The 20,842-nt window shown below is 47.5% G+C and overlaps 1 protein-coding gene across 1 annotated transcript in view; it reads left to right on the top strand.

Moving 5' to 3' along the window:
- Positions 1-20,842, top strand: part of C1H10orf90 (chromosome 1 C10orf90 homolog) — a 299,367-nt gene that overhangs the window by 71,547 nt on the left and 206,978 nt on the right. The gene's annotated exons all lie outside the window — the stretch shown is intronic.

A 20,842-nucleotide genomic window follows, 5' to 3' on the forward strand; every position in this document is an offset into this window, starting at 1 on the left:
CACTAGGCACAGAGATGCAAAAGCAAGATCCTTTCTGTTCTCAATTCAACTGAAAATCTACTGGAAGCCAGCAAGGTTTTTGGTGGGATATGGGCCAAGAGCTGTACCCTGGAGGAAGGTAAAGATTCCAAGAGGCAGAGGAAGCTAGGAGAGAGGGAAGGAAGGAAGGAGGCCTTCTAGGTATGCAGAGGCAGAAAGGCAGGAGGTATAGCATCATGTGTGAAGAGCAGCCAATAGAGACGACAAGGGATATTGGTCAGTAATGAACCCAAGAAGGACTTCGAATATCAGATAAAAGAGCACAGATGACGGGAGGTCCTAGGTTCAAATCTGGCCTTAGACACTACCCAGCTGTGTGACCCTGGGCAAGTCACTTGACCCTCATTGCCTAGCCCTTACCACTCTTCTGCCTTAGAGCCAATACACAGTATTGCCTCCAAGATGGAAGGTAAGGGTTAAAAAAAAAAAAAAAGAGCACAGATGAGGATGCATTTGATTCTTTTTTTTTAAACCCTTCCTTTCCACCTTAGAATCCATACTGTGTATTGGTTCCAAAGAAGAAGAGTGGAAAGGGCTAGGCAATGGGGGTGAAGTGACTTGCCCAGGGTCTCACCACTAGGAAGTATCTGAGGTCAGATCTGAACCTAGGACCTCCCATCTCTAGGCCTGGCTCTCCATCCCCTGAGCTACCCAGCTGCCCCTGGTAGTATTTTATTCTAAAGCTAATAGTGAGTCAGGAAGGTTTTTGAGCAAAAGTTCTGTGGTCAGACTTAGTCTCTCTGAATATTGATTTGGCAGTTGTAGGGAGCCTGGATTGGAGAGAGAAGAGACCAGAAACATGGCACTAATGAAAACCGCAAGGGTCCAGGTGAGAGATGATTTGGGCTGAAGGAAGCAGATTTGAGAGAGGTACAAGTGACAAGAGCTGGAAACTTGTCCATTAAGGAGAGGCTGTCCCAAGACTAGGCTGCCTAAATTCTGAGAATCTGGTCATAAGCTTGGCCCAAGAGGGATAGAGTTTTCTTTTCACTCATAATCACTCATCAAAAACATGTCCTACAGCATTAGAGAGTTGGTGATGCCCATTGGTGTTGGAAGTGGGTACGCCTTCAGAAACACAGGCCCCTCGATCCAAGATGGCGTCAGGCCCTTGTTGGGATCCTAGACCTCCTGAAGCAGACAGAAAGCAGTGTGTTGGAACCCGTGGAGCCCTGCTCAAAACCAGTTAAATATGCAAAATAAAATACATTTGTAGATATTTGCAATAGAAACCAAGAGTTAGTACAAATAACCAGGAGAGTTTTTTCCCCAACCAAGTTCATGGACTTCTGGGTTAAAGAATCCCTTCCCTAGACATAGTGGAATATATTCTTGATTATTGGGATACATTTCTTTAAACCCTTACTTTCTGGCTTAGTATTAATTCAAAGCAGAGGAATGGCAAAGGCTGGGCAACTGGGCTTAAGTGACTTATCCTGAGGCACACGGCTTGGAAGACATCGTTCTTCATAGGTCTCTTGGCAAGGAACTAACCACACAATCATGGCCAATCAAAGGCTTTGATCTGGTGTTAAAACTTGTCAGAATAGGAAGCTTGAGCTCATTCTTTTTACAGTTGAAGACAGGATAGATGGGAGTTATTTCCCTGCCTCCTCCTCCTCCTCCTCCTCCTCCTCCTCCTCCTCCTCCTCCTCCTCCTCACTTTAGCAATTTAATGAGGTACACACAAGCTCTCATCATTTATAACCCATGCAGGAAGAGGCCACAGACTCCTAAGTTAATGTTGCCAGAAATCCAGCCCCCCCCCCACCCATCTCTGCCTAGATCATCAAGAGTGAGGGCTCAGAATGCCACAGTGCTGCTTCTGTATTCAAATTGCATGAAGGTGTCACAGGAAATAGTGGAGCTGTATTCCAAATCCTGATTTCACCCTTAGAAGGGGTACTTGGACTGAGTGGAGCCTCTGACCCTGGCTCTTTCCAGAAGGGGCATACAGAGTCTCTGCCCTTCCAACCTTAGGGGCCAGGCATTGGCTGTCTAGTTCATCAAGAAATGAGTGCCCTGGGAAGGGCTGGCTTGAAAGTGGATGAGTGTGAAGTCTACAGTTGCCCTCTGCCCTTTTTAATAACCATATCATTGTCAGCAGAGCAAACCAGTGCCTCCTGATGCCACCCTCTGCCCACTTCTAATGAAGGTCATGTGGCCAAGGAGAAGCTAGAGTCAGGAGAGGGGGAGCCAAGTTTACAGAACTGTCCACTCAACAAAACAAACTTCAAATTGCTTATCGACCAGCCTGGGCTGATACCAAGCAGGGAAGCCAAAATGACTCTTCCCCATGACATCCTCACACCCTCTTTAATGGAACAATCAACATCTCTGGCAGAAATCAGAAGGCAAACAGGAATTCACTTTCTTTCCTTCAGGATCTCGGTTTATTTCTCCTTTTTGATAAACTCCAGTGGCTCCCTATTACCTCTAGGATCAAATGCAAAGTCCTCTGGTTAGCACTGAAAGACCCTAACAGCCTGGCTGCATCCTGTCATGAAGAGATTATTACATGCCATTCCTCTTTCCTCACTCTTCCATTCAACCAACTGCCTCTCTTGGCATTCCTCGGCTTTGCCATGCTCCCCTCTTTTTCCATGTCTAGAGTGTCTTCATTCCTCACCACTGCCTTGGAGGATTACTGGCAGCTTCCTTAAAGCTCCATTCAGCTACCACCTTCTTCTGTGGGAGGCCTTTCCTCTTCCACCCCCTGCCCCATCCCCTTCCTAATGCCCTCCTTCACCCAATGGCTTGCCCTTCTTTTGTACGTATTTATATTTGTGCTTGTCACCCCAGATAGAATGCGAGTTCCCTGATGACAAGGATTATTTACCTTTTTTTTAACCTTGTATGCCAGTGCCTAGCACACAGTAGGCATATAATATGTGCTTTTTTTGGATTGACCAATTGATCTCTACTCCTTCTCCCAGTGAAGGCAATGCTTGATTATGCCCTCCAGGCAATCTTCAGTCAGGGCTGCACATGATGAACTGGGGGCCTTCCTGGATCTTCTGATATTGAGCACTTTCATGTTTTTCTTCATTTCCTCAGTGCTTGCCAGAGTTCCTGACCCAGAAAAGGCATTAACTAAATGCCCACTGAATGAATTCATGCCAACCATTTCATTTTTTTCTAATAAAAACATCGACAAATTTTACTTTGACATAATAGATGTACAGTGCCATGGAAGGACTCTGGACTTGAATGGGAAGATTTTGGGTCCAATTCTAACTCAGACCTTGATCAACTCAGTTCCCATTTTCCTCATGTGGAAAATGATTATCTAAAAGGTCCCTTTTCCAGCTCTAAATGTGTGATTCTATTGTAACAACAATGGTGCCCCTCATGTAAAGAGGCTCATCTGTGGGGATGGCTTGTCCTTGTGTGTGCTTGAAAGGAGGCACTATAGACATCTCTAACCTCTTCTCTTCCAAGGGAGGCTTTCATTCCTGCCAGGAGGAGAAGTGGGATGTTGAGAATGGAGGCCACTCTGCTCTCCTTAGAGGGAGAAGAGGTACCAGACTATAATTCTATATACTTGATCCTTTTAAATGTACCCAGCTGTGTGACCCTGGGCAAATCACTTAACCCCCATTGCCTAGCCCTTACCACTCTTCTGCCTTGGAGCCAATACACAGTATTGAGTCTAAGATGGAAGGTAAGGGTTTAAATAAATAAATGAACAAACAAACAAATGAATGAATGAATGAATGAATGAATGAATGAATGAATGAATGAATGAATGAATGAATGAATGAATGTTCATCTAGGGAATATCATTCTGTCCAACTTTTAATCACTTTGTCATTTTGGGAGAAGGAGGACCCCAAGTTCTATGCCAATTCTACAATGAACACATATAGCAAATAGCAAAGAAACTCATTTATCCAAATCATTGTAAAACAGGAATTAGAGGGGGGATAGATAATAGAACACATACCAGACAATACAGAGTGAAGAAGCTCTCCCATTGGGAACAAGATAACTCAGTTCAACTAAGAGAGAGAATCTTGGATCTCAACCAAGGGGAAAACTCCCTGAAGTCTCTCGAGTAGCAAGCTGAGGTAGAGACATAATGGAGACTGCCCACTTCTCGCATATCTTCTCAGATCACCTTGAAAGTGGAAGTGACTCATTATGTGTGAAGGGGGCTTCCACCTTGAAGATTCCCCAATGGGAGACCTACTGAGAATTGAGAACTCTTGCTTCTCAGTAATTCTACCTCACCCCTTTATCTCCACTAATTGGGAAAGAGCCTCATATAGATGAGCCTTGGGACAGAGGTTATTCTGTGGTCTAACAAACACCCTTCCAAGGTACATTCCAAGGAACAATTAATTTATCAATTGTTCCATAAAGGAGGATTTCTTGAACTTTGAACTTTGAAATTATAGCTCTACCATTGGTGGTTCTACTGAACCAAAGTTTTCTCCCTAGAGATTTGCTGAAGGGAACAAAAGAAGACTTAGATAATGATCACAACTCAATCCTCTTGAGTATGAATATATGACAGTATCTACCGAAGAGGTGAATGTCCAACTGGAGAAAAGAAGATCATGAAATTCTAAAAAATTCTGTATAGTCTTTGCTGAAAGAGAGGGATGAGGGGCATTCACAGTAAAAGAGATTTTGCCCAGCAATGCTTCAGGGAGACCAAGTTTAGAATGTTGAGAAACTGACCAAACAACTCACCTTGACAGGAGAGCCTCACTCTTGGCCATGTTGCCCACCACCAGCTAACTATTAGGCTTTCCTTCAAATAGTATCTGCCAATAAAAGGAAGAGACCTGGCTGCTACCACTATGTTCCTGTATTTGCCTAAGAAAAGAAGCTAATTTGGTTCACAAATGTTCATACATCTTACCTGTCAGACTTTGTGCTCCATGCTAGGAATACAAGAACAAAAATGACATATTCCTTTTATCTTCAAGGTTGGGATAAATAATCTGCATAAATAAGCATGATAGAGGAAGAATACAAGGTGGGGGGCAAGGAGAGAGCCAGGCAGAATATTAGAGGAGATCTGTCATCAACCCCTTGAGCAGAAAAACAAGGATGATAAAGCACTGAAAGATTAGAAGACAGCCAGATCATTTCCACGTGGTCTGGAACTAACCTATCTATCATAAAGTCATAATTATCAGGGCTGGGAAGCACCTCATGGATCTAGAGATCCCAGGTTCAGGGCTTGAAGGGACCTCAGAGGCCATCTGGTCTAGATCCTTCATTTTATAGTTAAGGAAACTAACAGAGGGAAAGAGACTTGTCAAAGGTCTCCTAGGTAGGAAGGGTCAGAAGTTGGAAAGGACCTTCTTACTTTAGAATCACTGTACTTGACACTGTAACATGCTCTCCCTTGTCTAGTACAACTCTCTCATTTTACTGATGCCCAGAGAGGACAAGGGGCTTGGTCAGGCAGATGCAGCTCATTATGATGCTCAGAGCTTGGATGAGAGCCCAGGTCATGGGACTCATTGAGGTGGCCCTTCCAACTCTATAGGCTCTGGTTCTGGAAGCCCAATCACTTCATTTAACAAATGAGGAAATGGAAACCCAGAGAAAGTGGTTCCCTCAACATCAAACAGGTAGTGACCCCCCAGGTCTATGCTCTTTACTTCCTATCATTCATGTACTTTAAAAAAAATTATAACTCATCAGAATTTCTGGAGTTTCCTCTCAGCTACAGTACCTTAGGGATGGATTCTCTCTCTCTCTCTCTCTCTCTCTCTCTCTCTCTCTCTCTCTCTCTCTCTCTCTCTCTCTCTCTCTCTCTCACTCTCTCTCTCTCTCTCTCTCTCTCTCTGTGTGTGTGTGTGTGTGTGTGTGTGTCTGTCTGTCTCTGTCTCTTTGTCTCTGTGTGTGTCTCTCTCTGTCTCTGTCTGTCTCTCTCAAACATGGGAGGGTCAAGTCTTGGAGGATCATCTACTCAGCAACAACATCTGGTGGACAAAACACTGATGCATTGCCTTGCTGCTGTAATTTTATGATGAGAAGCTTTTTATAATTACTAGTAGAGGGCAGCAGGAGCAAATCATCAGTCTTCAAAGTGGAGGAGAAGGGGCTTGGGGATAGAGGTTTACAAGGCATGCACCACCGTGATTGAAATGTCCCTCCCCTTAGGGACTTGGCCATTCCAGGAGCCTGGCACCAATGGCAATGTCAAGGTGACATAAGGAAATTACTAAATCACCCATCCTTGCCCTCTCCTTGCAGACGGCCCAAGAATGGTGCCAAACTTCTGACAGCCCCAAAGGGCACAGTGCCATTCTCCCTCACAGTTGGGGACTTCTGGGAAGGCTGTTACCAAAGTAGGTTCACCTCTCCAGTGCTTGCAATGGCTGAATTCTGGAAAGCCAATAGCAATAACTCCAGTTCAGCATACTGATCCCTGCCAAGGGATTTTGGCTGGGCAAACCTTTCATCTCACCACTTCTCCCCCTTACCATCAGGGAAGCAGGCACTGAGATTCTCTGGGCAATGGACTAACCTCTCCTGCACCCATGTTTGTACCTCTCCTTCCCCCTATCCAAAACACACATGTACATTCTTCATGTGAATTGAGCCTAGTTTGGGCCAGTGATATATCTACCAAATAGAATCTGAGCAGCAATAAAGGCAAAGCTTGTTGCTCCACCATTTTGTCTCGATTGATTGTGGGGGGCAGCATCACTGTGAGATAGCCCATAAACTTTGAAATGCTTAATTCCTTTAAACCACTCTCTTTATGTTCAACTGAATAAGATTCTGGTGAGGAGAGAGCTCATTTCAAATACTCCCAACATCTAGGATATAAAAATGGAAGAGATGCTGGAAATCATCTCATCCAAATATCCAGTCTTAGAAATGGAGAAATTGAGGCCTCCAGTTGTTAAGTAACCTACCCAAACTCTCACAGTTAGTAAAAAGCAGAGCTGAGATTCAAACCCAGGATCTCTGAATCCAAAGTCTACACTCTCTCCCCAGTGGTGTCCCCTTTCCAATTATTTCTCTTTGAAAGCATCCAAAGGTTTTTTTTCTTTGATTAAACCTATTAGTGTAAATATGCCAAATATGACATTCCCTCACCCCCAAAACAACCAGACCCAGGCTTGAGGCACTTCATGGGCCATTGCTCACTCAGAAATCAAGTTTATGAATGGCCAGCAAGGTATTTACCTTTCCTGAAGACGCATGTATTCCAAACAAGAAATTCATTCAACTAACATAGTAATGAATGGAAAGATTTCCCCATGCACCTGTGGAGTACATTTTCCCACAGTTCCCACATCACTTTTGGGCAAGGCATGTTTTCAGAGAACATGTACAAACAGAAAAAATACATGGAGGACTCACATATATGGAACATGTGTGCTTAAGGTACTAGCGTGGCCAGGGAAAGTCATACATCTGATCATCTGTCTGTTTGCTCTAGTAATGCCATTCTACCGCCCTCTGCTCTTCTCTGTTGGGTGTCAGCTGGTGCAGCATCTCTGCTGGATGTTCTGTATCTGTTCTGGGCACCCAGATTTTGCTCTCTGCTGCTTTCCTGGTGGCCAAGTTTTTCTCTGCGAGTAGCTTCCAAGCTTCAGCTTTCCAGAGTCATCTGCTAAGGTGCAGTGACAAGAAAGCCTCTCCCTGACAGGGGCAGGAACTACCAGCACTTTAGTCTAACGCCAAAAGCATGAGCCACCTCATTCAGCTAAGATTAACCAACAAAAAACAGTTTTTTTGACTGCTGTGTCTGGTGTTGTCAAAGTTCATGGCCTCAGACAATGAGCAGGGTTAGACAATTCCCTTAGTTGCCATTTATCTCTGTGGGGACCCTGGGGTCTCCAGCCCATCTGAGGATTGAAAAACCTGCAGGAGTGGGGCTACAAGGCCTACTGCTCTCCCGAATTCCCCTTTGATTGCTACACAATGGAAACTGGGCCAGGAATGAAAACCCACTCACTAAAGGCAATTGTCTTTCTAGCCCACCATCTTCCAATCCAGCTCTTGAATTTTGTACTCTATTCTGGCAGTGCAAAATCTCACAGTAAAAGAAATAGTCCTTGTGACTTTTTAGAATTTTCATATGAAAACAAGTACAGTAATGGCAAAATGGCATTGAACGGTAGAAACTGAAGCTACTTTTGTTTTCTCCCCTGCAGAGCTCAAAGAACATGAATTTCCTTGTACTAACAATGTCAACATGAGATAGGAACAAATTCTCATTTAATAAATGGAGATGCTGCAGCTAAAGCGCACAGAAGTACTGGTGAATTGGGCAGGGCCCAGAGATTTGAGTAGGTGGGCTTTGACAAGGGCTACCATGACTCAGTTTAATTCAGCGGGCACATGGGTGGACTCTACATAGATTATCTTTCCTCTTGCTTGCGCAGTCTCATTTCTGGTCATTCATCTTTTCTGATGGCATTCTTTACACCACGTGTCCCATGCAGTTTTCCATTGGCAATATGTTGCGACCTGCTCACCCCACCAGCCATCTCTCCATTGCCCTTGAGGGTGACCACGTCCCTTTAATTCTTCAGGAACTGTATTTTCATGTTTGCTGGGATTACTTCCATTTCCTCATTACAGCAGTCTTTGAATCGTTATTTTTCTCTCCTTATCTCATCTATGGTCTTCCTAGTTTCATTTGTAAATGCTGAGGGATGGTTAGCTTTCTTTGGGTCTCTTGCCAAGCTTTCAATAACTTTGATTTCCCTTCCACGGCTTCTCATCTTTATGGAGTTGATTCTGCATATGACCTTCTGCCTTTCCTCCTCCTTCAGATTTTACAAATGAGTTTACATTCTAAGCTGGCGTTGTCCTTGGCCGCCATGTTTCTCTGCTTGGCAAAGAGATCAAGTGTTCAGTGGTTGACGTTTCTAAGCTCTTTCTTCATCAGCCTCATCATGGCCGTTGATAGATTGCCTAAACCTGCTTAGAAAATGGTAGCATCTGATGCTTTGTTAAACAGCTGTTTTATCCATTTCCCATTTCAGTATCAATAACTTGTTTACGTAGATCAATTGTAAGCCTGATTGCCTCATTTTTAGTTTTTCTATTCATTTCAGTCTTTTCTGTAGCACGTCAATAACAAGCACTCCATCAGGCTAATGGTGGTCTGACTGGACACCGAAAGTCGAGTGGGAAAGGATGCCTTCATTGGCGACCAGTTGTTCTCCATCTGTTAAAACCTAATCAACTTTCCTTTTCATTTGGTGCTCATCATGGCCAGACCCTCCGCCTCTCTTTTCATGTATATCCACACACAAATCACACATGAGCCGCCAGCCTCGGCCCTCTGATTTCTTAGCCCTGAGCCATGATAGAAAAAATACAGGTAAGAGGGAAGATAGGAAGAGCATCGATTTAGCCCTTGCTGGGTTCCAGGCCCAGGGCTGAAGCTGCATGGTGGGAGAGGGATATAAATTGGAACAAGTGTGACAGTGGATGCCCCAAGAGGTTTACCTTCTAGTAAGAGAAGACAAGAAAGGGGAGCTGGAAGGGGGACCAGGAGAGGGTCCCCGTGGCTTGAGATGGGATGGAGCAGATTGTGCATGGAGGGCTCTAGACCCTGGCAAGAACTCACCTATTAGTCACAGAACCCAAGAACTGAGTCTAGACTGTTGGTGGGGAAGAGATGGAGTTGATGGTCTAGGCAGAGACGCTAAGAAGCAGCTTGGAGGTCTTCTATTCCTCTGTTCCCTTCACCATCCAGCACAGGAGAAGCACTGTGCCCTCTGAACTAGTTTTAATTGAACCCTTTTGGACCACCGGTCCCTTGCAATGGTGAGGATGTCTCCTGCAGCCAGGGTGTCGGGTCGGGGTGAGCACCTGTGCTGCAGAGCCTTTGCCTCGGTGGGATTTCTGTGCTTTCCCATCCCTGGGAGACAAGCATCTTACGTATTTGCAACCCAATTGTACCTGGGGTACTCAGTTGGGGGATGTTCAATTGGCCGCTTCATTTGGGGCAGGGAGAAGCAGGAGCTCGCACATGGACAGGAAGTCGTGTGGTGTCAAGCAGATGCTTGAAGAGCTGTTCGTGGTTCTTTGCATAAAAGTGACGTGGAGGCTCTCCCAGGTCCCCCTGGGGGATTCCATCCAGGACAGAGCTGGGGAAAGGCAGCTTGTGATGAGATGGGTCCCGGCCTGGCTCTGCTCCTTGTGCCCTGAGTGGCCTCACACTAGTTAGTCCTTCCCCCTCTCCAAGGATAAGTTTCCTCATCTGCAAAATGAGGGGTCACTAATTTTCTCTCCTGTTAGGCCAAGCAGATGGGTAGGTACTGCTTTGTGAGAGGTAGCAAGGTCATAAGATCACAGATCTAAAACTGGAAGGACCTCAGAGATCCCTGAGTCCAGATGTAGAAACTGAGGCCCAAGGTGAGGAAATGACTTGCTCAAGGCCATGCAGAGACAGAATTTGAATCCAGCTCCTCAGACTCCTGAGCCAGGGCTCTCATCAGAAAGAGAGCTGAGTTTGAAGTTAGGAGAGCCCTGGGATCGAATCCTTCTTCTGACACTGAAGCAGCCTTGAGATCAGAGTCAAGCAGGGTGGTAGAGGGCCTTGAGTCTATGCCACATGACGCAGACTGAATGCCTGGGGATGTGTCGTCTACACAAGAGAAGTCTGGGGGTAGGGCTGCTTACTAGCCTTCTCCACGTCTTCGAAAGATCCTCGTGCGGAAGGAAAGCTAGATTTGTTCTCGCAGGGCCCAGAAGGGAAGGCCAAGAGCAATGGGTGCTTTGTTCAAAATAGCCAACTGAGGCTTGACATCAGAGAAGTGCTCCAGCAGGGGTGGCCGTCCTGGCCAGGAAAGGGATGACTGTGGTGGGAGAGTTCTAAAGAAAAGGCTTAACTTACTCCAGAATGCGAAGGGCTGCATGACAAGACTCCTGGCAGCGCAGAGCTCGGCTGATTCCGTGCCAGTGTCGGGGAGGTCCAGGTAATCTCAGAAGGACCTCCTTCAGGAAGATCCGATCACCTCTCTGAGGAAGGCGCTGTCTGCATGGGCGAGGAGGCACCCTGAGCACAGGAAGAAACGGAGGGGGCATAAGACTGCTAGGCATGGGAGCAGAATCTGCCTGGGTCCAGAAGGAAGTGCTCAGAACCTGGAGCCAGGTGCAACTGGCAGTGTGGGCACCCTTAGGTGCTGGAAAACAGAGCGAGGCTTGAGTCATCAGGAAGGCATTGAAGGGCTGGCAGGAAATCCTGGCATGTGAGCAGCATTTAAGAAACATTTGTTAAGGGGCAGCTGGATGGAGAACCAGGTCTGGAGATGGGAGGTTCTGGGTTCTAATCCGGCCTTGGATCCTTCCTGGCTGTATGACTTTGGGCCAGTCATTTAACCCCCATTTCCTAGCTTTGGAACTGATCTTCAGTACTGAGGCTAAAGGGGGAAGTAAGGGTTAAAAGGAGAAAGAAACACTGGCTGCAGGAGCCATCTGGATGGCAGCCCAGGCAGGCGAAGAGGGAGGGTACCAGCTTGGGGCTGGGGCAGCCGGAGAGCCCTCCGTGCCTGGGCTGAGCTTCCCGATGGTGATTGTTGAGGACAGAGCGAACCCCAGCGAGGCTCGATTGGGCTGGCCGTGTGGCTGCGGGTGGAGGCCGGCATACCTGACTGGGCTGCAGAGCCTGTGGAGGAGGGTAAGCAGAGGCTCTTGGCAGGCACTGCCAGGCGCTGTTAGCGAGCCTGCAAAGCTTTTTAGCCAAGTTTTATGGTGCAGAAAGTGGTGAATGCATAAAGAGGAGGAGGAGAACCTGGAGCGAGCTCGGCCCAGCAGGGCCAGTCTGGGGACACCCGAGAGGTCGGGGCCCCAGGGGCCGGGCTCTGCCCTGAGAGAAGAGTGGGGGGGGGGGAGAGGGGAGGGGGGGCACCAGGGCTGCCTTTAAAGAAACAAAGGGAGGGCCAAGGCACCCCTGAGAAGTGAAGACCAGACCGGGATGGGGATGGGCCATAGGAAGCTTCTGGACCCGCCTCCCTGGCTGGACCCCTTCGGTCTTCCCCGAGGACTTCCCGGTGTGCTGGAGCCCTTCTTTCTGGTTGTTTTACATTTGCAGAAGGCTATGGACCAGGCGGCTGTCCCTGCTGCTGCCCAAGCAGCGCCGCCCCCCCAACCCAACCCCCACTCCCTTCATCCATGACCTTGACAAGGTCGCTCTCTAATTGCCGACATTCCGCGGGCAGTTTGAAGGTTTACAGAGCATTTTACGGGCGGCGCCGCTCCGTTATCCCCTCAACACCCTGGGAGCTGGCGCGCATGAGCTTCGTTTTCCAAATGAGCAAACCAAGATTGGAAGGGGGAACCCCCGGCCGGCTTCCTAGAATCCGATCGGGCTGAGGTAGAATTCGCACTGAGGTTCTTGGGCCTCCGAGGCCAGCACTCTCCATTGGACCATGGACAGAGCTGTCTCTTATGGGCAACCAGAGCCCACAGGATGCTTCTGCACAATTCAGCCAAGATTTATGTCAGATACTAGATACCGCGGGAGGGGCACCGGGTGAGCCAGGGTGAAGCGGCTGAGTACGAAGACCACCCACCCTGCCCCAATCCATAAGCATTCATTAATGTCCTACTGTGTGCCAGGGGGCGGGCTAAGGCAAGAAAGTAAGTGGAACTGCTACTGACTTTCAGGAGATACATTCTGTGAGCCGATATAAAGAGCCACTACCCCCCCCTTTCCGCCCCCCCCAACCCGTGGGGCAGGCCAGGGCATAGAAGCTGGTGGAAGACAGGAAAGGAAGGCTACTTACAGGAGAGGGTGCTTAAGCTTTGAAGGAAGTGGGGGAGTCAGGAGAGAGACAGACAGCCAGAGATAGAGGAAAGAAAGAAAGAAAGAAAGAAAGAAAGAAAGAAAGAAAGAAAGAAAGAAAGAAAGAAAGAAAGAAAGAAAGAAAGAAAGAAAGAAAGAAAGAAAGAAAGAAAGAAAGAAAGAAAGAAAGAAAGAAAGAAAGAAAGAAAGAAAGAAAGAAAGAAAGAAAGAAAGAAAGAAAGAAAGAAAGAAAGAAAGAAAGAAAGAAAGAAAGAAAGAAAGAAGAAAGAGAAAAAGAGAGAAAAAAAGAAAGAAAGAGAAGAAAAGAAAGAGAAAGAGAGAGAAAGAAAGAAAAGAAAGAGAAAAAGAAAATGAGACAAAGAAACAAAGAGAGAGAGAGAGAGAGAGAGAGAGAGAGAGAGAGAGAGAGAGAGAGAGAGAGAGAGTTCTTCACTTCCTCTTCCCAAGCCTCTCCCTTTGACCAACTGTCAGAATGTTATACAGAATGTAGTTACTCTTCCAAGTTGAGGATTTTCCATTTTGCTTGAGCCCAGATCCAAAGTGAGCTGGGAAAGGACCTAGTAGATCATGGGTACTTGATAAATATTAACCAATAACCATGGCCCAGAGCCAGGCTTAGAGGGAGGTTCAGCATTCTTTAAGGCTTAATGCCTGCTGATTATGCAGTAAGAGTCCCAAGAGAATCTTTGTTTTTATTTATCAGTGAGTATATCACCACAGGTAATGGGGAAAACCCAAGACTGGGATGGCAGAGAACAGAGCCGGAGGGCTCCCTGATCAGGGACCCAAGACTAGTTGGAAGAGAACAATAGGATGTAATGTGATGAGTACATTGAATAGGAAGGTGTGACCTCTGGGCTTAGCAGACTAGAAATGGTGAATCTCAGTGCTGCCCCCCCCATCATCCATCCATCCATCCATTCATCCATCCATTCATTCATTCATTCATTCATTCATTCACAGAACATTTACCAAGCACTGACTAGGCAGGGGGAGATACAAAATTGAGAAAGCTCCTCTCATGGAGGGTCCAGTCGAGAATGAGGACACGATGCACACACAGATGACTCTTCCATTGCCAAACTTCCATGGCCCTGGGAAAGCCAGTAGAGTAGTGAATCATGGGCAGTCGCGGCGGGGTAGATTGGAGCCACCATGGCAGTACCTGGCTCTTCTTGGCCACGGTGTATGCATGCAGCAATCCAAGGCATGGACTTGGGAGCTGACCCAGCACTCGCTCCAGCCCAGCCCATAACCCCAAAGAGCAGATTCCTGGAATAGCCTCCTCTTTCCCAGAGACTAGATGTCATTTGTTTTAGTAATGGCTTAAGCACTGACCTTGGGCATTAGCCTTCTGAAGTGCTTCCTTAGCCTGCTTTTACTGCAGGAAACACAAGACTGGTAGGAGTCCCCCATGCTCATAAGCTCATCTATTAGCAGTGACTAATGACTTACCATCAAGGCAGAGCTTGTTAGCTAAAAGGGGTGTGATCAATTTGCCTGTCTGGCAGCCGTGTAAACAAAAGGACAAGTCATTCCTTTCGGGGCCCCCTCCTCTGGTCTTCCAGTGCCCCCAACACAGTACAGCAGCAACATTTCATCCCTTCTAGCCCCCAGCAGAAGCTTCATTCTTATAATGGTTCTTTTTGATTCTAGATAGACAGTATGATGTAAAGGAAAGAAGACTTGGATGGTCAAATGACTTCATCCTTTGGACCTCAGTCTTCCCCTCCGTGAAGTGGGCCATAAAATACTCTTATTACTAATGTCCTAGATTTCCAGCCAGAAGGGACATTTAAGATCATCTAGTTCAATTCTCTCATCTTACAGATGAGGAAATGGAGACGTAGAACTTAAGGGACTTCTTAAGGTTCCCCAAGTGGCAAATGTGAGGGACAAGATTTCCATTGGGGGCCCTCCATCTAAATCTAGCATTTTTTCCACTGGCCTGCCTTCCCAGAGGCTGAGAAGAAAACTTTGTGAGCTTTCCAAAGCTATTGAGGTGAGCCATTAAGGTGATTGTAGGCATTCTTTAGTTCAAATATAACAATCTTGCACAATGATACTTCAAGGGCCTGTGATTTCACCATATGGTTAGACTCCCCACCCTGGAGCAAATCACTGCTCTTCTGAGACTGAGGCATTGGCTGGCCTCCAAGAGGTGATGCAACTGAAAAATCCGTCATCCTGAGTGATGAGCCTCTCGGGGCTCAGCTGGGTGGTCCTTGGACAGCAGCCCCAAGAGCATCTCTTGGGCCAAACTTAAAGCCTCTCTAGTAGAAGAACCAAGCGCCCAGGTTGGCTTCCCCACCATGACGGACCAAAAGTTATGCAATACAATTACTAGAAGGGGAAGCCTGGCCTAGGACTCAGGAAGACCAAGGCCACATCCCGCCTCTGACACGCTGTAGCTGTGCAGTCCTGGGCAAATCAGAGAACCTCTCCAGACCCTGGAGGATGGGTCACTTCTGAATGCAGCCTTGCCCCATCAATGCCCGTCAGTCCATCAATGAGTTAGACTAGTAAGTGCTTCACGCACCAGGCACTGGGTTAAAAACTGAGGATAGGAGGGCACATCCCAGTGAGGGAGACAACGTGCAAACAGTTGTGTGTGTGTGTGTGTGTGTGTGTTCCCCAAGGACATCCAGTGAAGAGGTACCAAAATCACAGCTTCTTCTCCTGTCTGGGCACTCAGGCTTGCTGAGCTTGCCATCGCATCAGGCACATCATCAGACAGGCCAACAAGCTCTTTTTTTTGGCTACCTGTGAGGGACTGAAGAAAGCCACCCCATTAACCCATTCCTAAACAAGACTGATGCCAACGTTGGGCTGCCTCAGCTCCCAGGGGAGCAGAGCTCAAGAAAGAAACTATTCCCTAAGGGATGAGACTTTCTCCTTCCAGCGGTACTCAGCCTGGACCAAACCACTCTTGGTATATTAATCCTGATACTAACAGCAATCAGAGCAAGAGCTAACGTTTATCCAGTGCTCACTATGTGCCAGGCACTGTGCTCAGGGCTTCACAATTAGGATCTCGTTTGATCAGGGTGACAAATAGACGGTTCTTCAGATTCTCATCTCGAGGAGGAGAACTTCTATCTCATCCAGTCCAGAATCTCAGATGTGGGGGCTGGAAGGGATCTTAGAGACGGTAACAGCTACGGAGTGTCTAAGCTGGGCAGCAGAGATTTTAGAGCCTTTTATATCCTTGTTTCAAAGAGACTCAGTCACGTAAGTGAAAAAGTAGTATTTGGTCGGGGAGATTTTAAAGGGCTTAAAATTGGGACACCCCATCTAGCAGGAGACAAATGGGGCATTGCTCCAGGGGCACCTGAGTCCCAGGACCATCTTCCAGCAGGGATTCTGGCCAATGGCAGCCACTGTAATAGTAGCATACATTTCTAAACCACGAAAGGCCACCGGTCCTAACGCAGGGTCTCTGGATTCCATGGGGCCAGGCCACCTTCCATTTCCCTTTTATCACTTTTCTTCCCTAGAAACGTGGGGGTGGGGGGCCTGGGATGATCTTGGCAGGGTATGATGGTCCCTGGGTCTTGAATCACTCCAGAGATAACCTTGACTGGTCTTTTCATCTCAACCCACAGGGAAACAGCAGCTGACGGCTCCCTGATCCCCCTGGATTGGGCGCCTCTCAACTGAATTCTCTTCTGCCTCTTTGCCATCCAGGTGGTAGTTCCTCCCTCCCTTTCCAGGCAGCCTGTAAGCTCCCTGAGGGCAGGGTAATTCAGAAGCTGCCAAGAGTCTAAATAACTCTACTATTCCCCAGCACAGAGCCCTGAATACAGCCCTAAATACAGAAGGAGTAACATAAATGCTTACCAAAGAACTTCAAATGCAAGCTTCTCCCCAAAGCATTTGTGAAGTGCCCACTATGGGCAAAGCATCATGCTACGGGACGGGAATATAAGGGCAAACTGGAAACAGAAGCTCAAGTCTACTACATGACCGTGTGTGTGTGTGTGTGTGTGTGTGTGTGTGTGTGTGTGTGAACTGTGCATATAAACTGATACTCACAGACATGATATTTTGAGGAAAGAGGAAGCACTAAAGCTATCCTCTAGGAGGCAGCCAATGGGTTGAGTCTCAAAGAAAGCCCAGATTCCAAGAGAGTGCCTGGAACAGAGAATGCATGAATGCCCCTTAAGAGCAGGCCCTCTCTTCTCCCTGTCTTCCTTATCTCTGGCACTCAGCACAGTGCTTGACACACATCATTCACTCATTTCAGGGTCTGACTCTTCATAGCCCCACTTGGAGTTTTCTTGGCAAAGATACTAGAGCAGCTGGCTCTAGTTTCTTTCTCCAGCTCATTTTACAGATGAGGAAACTGAGGCAGACAGGGAGCAGTGACTTGCCCAGGGTCACACAACAAGTAAATGTCTGAGGATAGATTTAAACTCAGCTCTTCCTGACTCCAGGCAAAGCCACTCTGTCCGTTGTACCACCTGGCTGCCATTTCAAGTATTTGAAGGGCTTTCACAAGGAAGGAGGATCAGCTTTGGTTGATTTTTGCCCCAGGGGGCAGAACTAGAAAAGATGGTGGCCATTGCAATGCAAGCTGATCTAAGTCTGATATTTTAGGAAATATGTTCTACCAATTCTAGCTCCCCAAGAGCTCACTGACCAGTGAGATCTCTTCCAACTGGAGCCTCTGCCCTGGTGAAAGTGACGGGATGGGGAGAGATGTCTAAAGTTTCTTCCAGTTCTAAGTCAAGAGCCCATTTTCTTCTCTTGGCTTACGAGTCGCCCAAGAAGAGGTTGACCTGCCAAATTGGGAATCCATGTGTCGATCTCCTGTTTCACACTTTCAGTTCTCCCTTCTCAATCCTGCTCTGTCCCCGGGGCCCCGACAGAAGCTTCTCCCTGAGTTGTGTGATAGAGAGAGTTGGGGACTGATGAGCACGCAGCACTTCTTAGCTTTCCGCCTTTTTATTTTTATGATGTTTAACCAAGGGGCTCCACAACAGAAACTCAGACAATGGTGAGTCCTGAAGGGCAGCTGGTTAAACTTTCTGCAGTTCTGGAACTTAGTATGAAATACTAAATAGCTCACCCCAGCTGAATGAATTTTTTATGATCTCGCCCACCATGGGGAAGTTGCAAGAAGGGAGGTAAATAGTTATTGAAGAGAAGAGACTGGATGGGGTTCAGGTAAGAAATTACAGTTGCATGTGTTCAGATGTGCTCAGATCCTGGCCTTAGTACTAGTGTGGAGGGACTTCAGGAAAGAGGCCAAATCTTTCATCACACTGAAGCCCAGAGAAGCTAGTGGGTATGTCCAGGGTCACACAGTAAGTGGACGAACTAGGATCCAATCCAGCGATTCAGGCTCTAAATCCACTGCTTTCCCCACTGCATCCTGGGAATTCCTTGTGCTTTTTTTAAGTATATCATTGAATGAAAATGCACGACCAAAGCTACAGGTGACCTTCAAGCCATTAATACCGAAACTCTCAATTACCAATTCAGAACCCGTGGACACATAGCAAGCAAGCTAAAACTCATTTTCCACAAAGGGCACTGGGAAATCATGATGGACAAACAAGCTCCGAGCAGCTCAAGCTATAAACAGGGAAGGAGTGACTTCTGTGCTTGGCTCAATCAGATCCAGCAGGACGTGACCTCCAAATGGATTGGAAGGTTTCCCCTAACCTGGATGCAGGTTCTAGCCTGGGCACGAATCAAAGGCTCTCTTTTTGCATTTAACAAGGATAAATGGCAGCCGGTGCCTGGTAGCTCATTAGGGTGGGCTTGTTTGACATTCATGGAGAACGCCGAGGGCTCCGGCTTATAGGATCAGAGAACTGGAAAGGACCGCAGGGGCCGTCAAATTCAAACCCTGCATTTTAGAGATGAGAAAAGGGGGCAGGATAGGTAAGCAATTGATTAGCCCAAGGTCACCTGGGAGTATCTGAGGCTCGATGTTCATCCCAGGCTCTCTGACCACAGGGCCAGTGTTCCTTCAGCACACGCACGCACGCACACACACACGCACATATACACACATGTGCACACACATATACACATGTGCTCACACACATACCCACACGCACATGCACACACACACGCACACACACACATACACACACCCCTCTCAAAGATATAACCACTAAGGACAACAACTCCTTTTTTATCCTCCATCCAACTAGGACAAGACAAGCTGGGAACACCCAGCATCAGTTCAGCATCTATGTGGTGGTATTCCCAGAGTATACATAAGGGGGAACTCACTCACTCCCAGAGACGCAATAATCAGCATGATGTAGAAGCTAATTAGTAATCTCGTCCAGCCGTAAATTAACATCACCGGAAAACCGGGATGGCCCAGCAGCATTGAAGTGACAGCTTGCACCCTCTCAATGCCTGTTCCCAACGCACGTGCCCCCGCGTCATTTCTGCTTCCTGGTTACTGAGGCGTTGTGTGTTGTGACCCACTGAATATCCGGTGCTCTGAGCAAGAATACCTACCTGGGGCCGCTTTCTTATGCTGGAATTTCATGAAGTGCCCCTCTTTGTGCTCTGCCTTAGAAAAGGAACCACGTCAGTGGGGGCTCATGAGCCACAGTTTTGACTCTCGATGGATCTTGACCATGAGATCTTCTTGGGGCTGGGCCAGGGAGTGCTCCAGGGGCTCCACAAAACACAGAATGTGAACTTCATAAGGAAACCATTTTGTTCTCACGTTCCCATCATTGACCCTCCCAGCTTATGAGCCGAAAGTGGCCCCCCAAATAGTGCTTGTGGGCTTGAATGGAAAAAGGAAACCTTTTCAGTGGTTAATGGGTGACCATTTTCTCTCCCAGGCATGGAGCATTTCTGACCTCATTTTGGCAAGTGGCTTAATTGCACAGCTGCCTGGGAAAGGGCCCCAACCCCATGGAGGTGACCCCACAGAGGGGTTCTTTAGACCAAACACCAGGATACGAGAAGGAAATGGGAAATCGGGATCCTGGATGTCTCTGTTTTCCTTCCTCCTCTCTGAAGCTTTCACAAATTGGGGTTTGTTTAGAGCTAAACTCAGAGAGCCCTCTGTGAGTTTGTTCCCGCTCAGAGATCTCCCTCCAAAGGAAGGGATGTGCTCTGACTTCAATCAAGAAAAAGGTGATGGGGTGGGGGGAGGAAGTGAGGGGGGGGCAGCACTCTATTATTTCCTAGGGGAAAGCTGCTGAGGACATAACGATATTCAGAGAGTTGAGGAAGCCTTCCCTGCATATGAAAGCCCAAAACGTCTTCCCAAAAGGCCAATTTTTAAGAAGTGAGACATGGGCAAGAGTTGTAATCTGCCTCATGGGAGGGAACAACCACGATGAAGAGAGGATAACAGCCCTGGCAGACAATGGAAGCCAGCTTTACAGAGGGCTCTGCCTCATTGGAGCCCCAGATGACCCAGTGCCTGAGAGGGAGACGATCTTCATCCCCATTTTACAAATGTGGAAACTAAGACTTAGAAAGGGGGAGAAGGAGTCCTTCCGACCAACAAGGAAGTACTTGAGCTCTGTAAGGAAGTCGGAGGTCTGGGAGGCTCTTCAATGTGGATCCATCACCTCTTGCCAGCCTTAGAGTGGAAGGCAGGAGCCCTGGCAGGCAGGCAGGTGGGCTGTTTGTTTTTCATTTGTCAAAGGCAATAGGCAGCCAGGTGAGTAGGTGGAAGGCCTACAGAGAGTGCTGGGTTGAAAACTGCAGAGCAGAGAAAATGAGCTCTTATTTCCAAATGTGGGGATGCATCCACTGAATATGCTCCCATTTTAAGGGTGTCCCCACCCTCTCTCTCTCTCTCTCTCTCTCTCTCTCCTCGTCCTCTCTCTCTCCTCTCTCTCTCTCTCTCTCTCTCTCTCTCTCTCTCTCTCCCTCTCTCTCTCTCTCTCTCTCTCTCTCTCTTCTCTCTCTCTGTCTGTCTGTCTGTCAGTCTCTCTCTCTCTCCCTCCCTTCTTCTTCTCTCTCTCTCTCTCTCTCTCTCTCTCTCTCTCTCTCTCTCTCTCTCTGTCTCTGTGTGTGTGTATCTCTCTCTCCCTCTCTCTCTCTCCCTCTGTCTCTGTGTGT

This window comes from Monodelphis domestica, chromosome 1 (assembly GCF_027887165.1).
Source record: "Monodelphis domestica isolate mMonDom1 chromosome 1, mMonDom1.pri, whole genome shotgun sequence".
Classification (NCBI taxonomy): Eukaryota; Metazoa; Chordata; class Mammalia; order Didelphimorphia; family Didelphidae; genus Monodelphis; species Monodelphis domestica.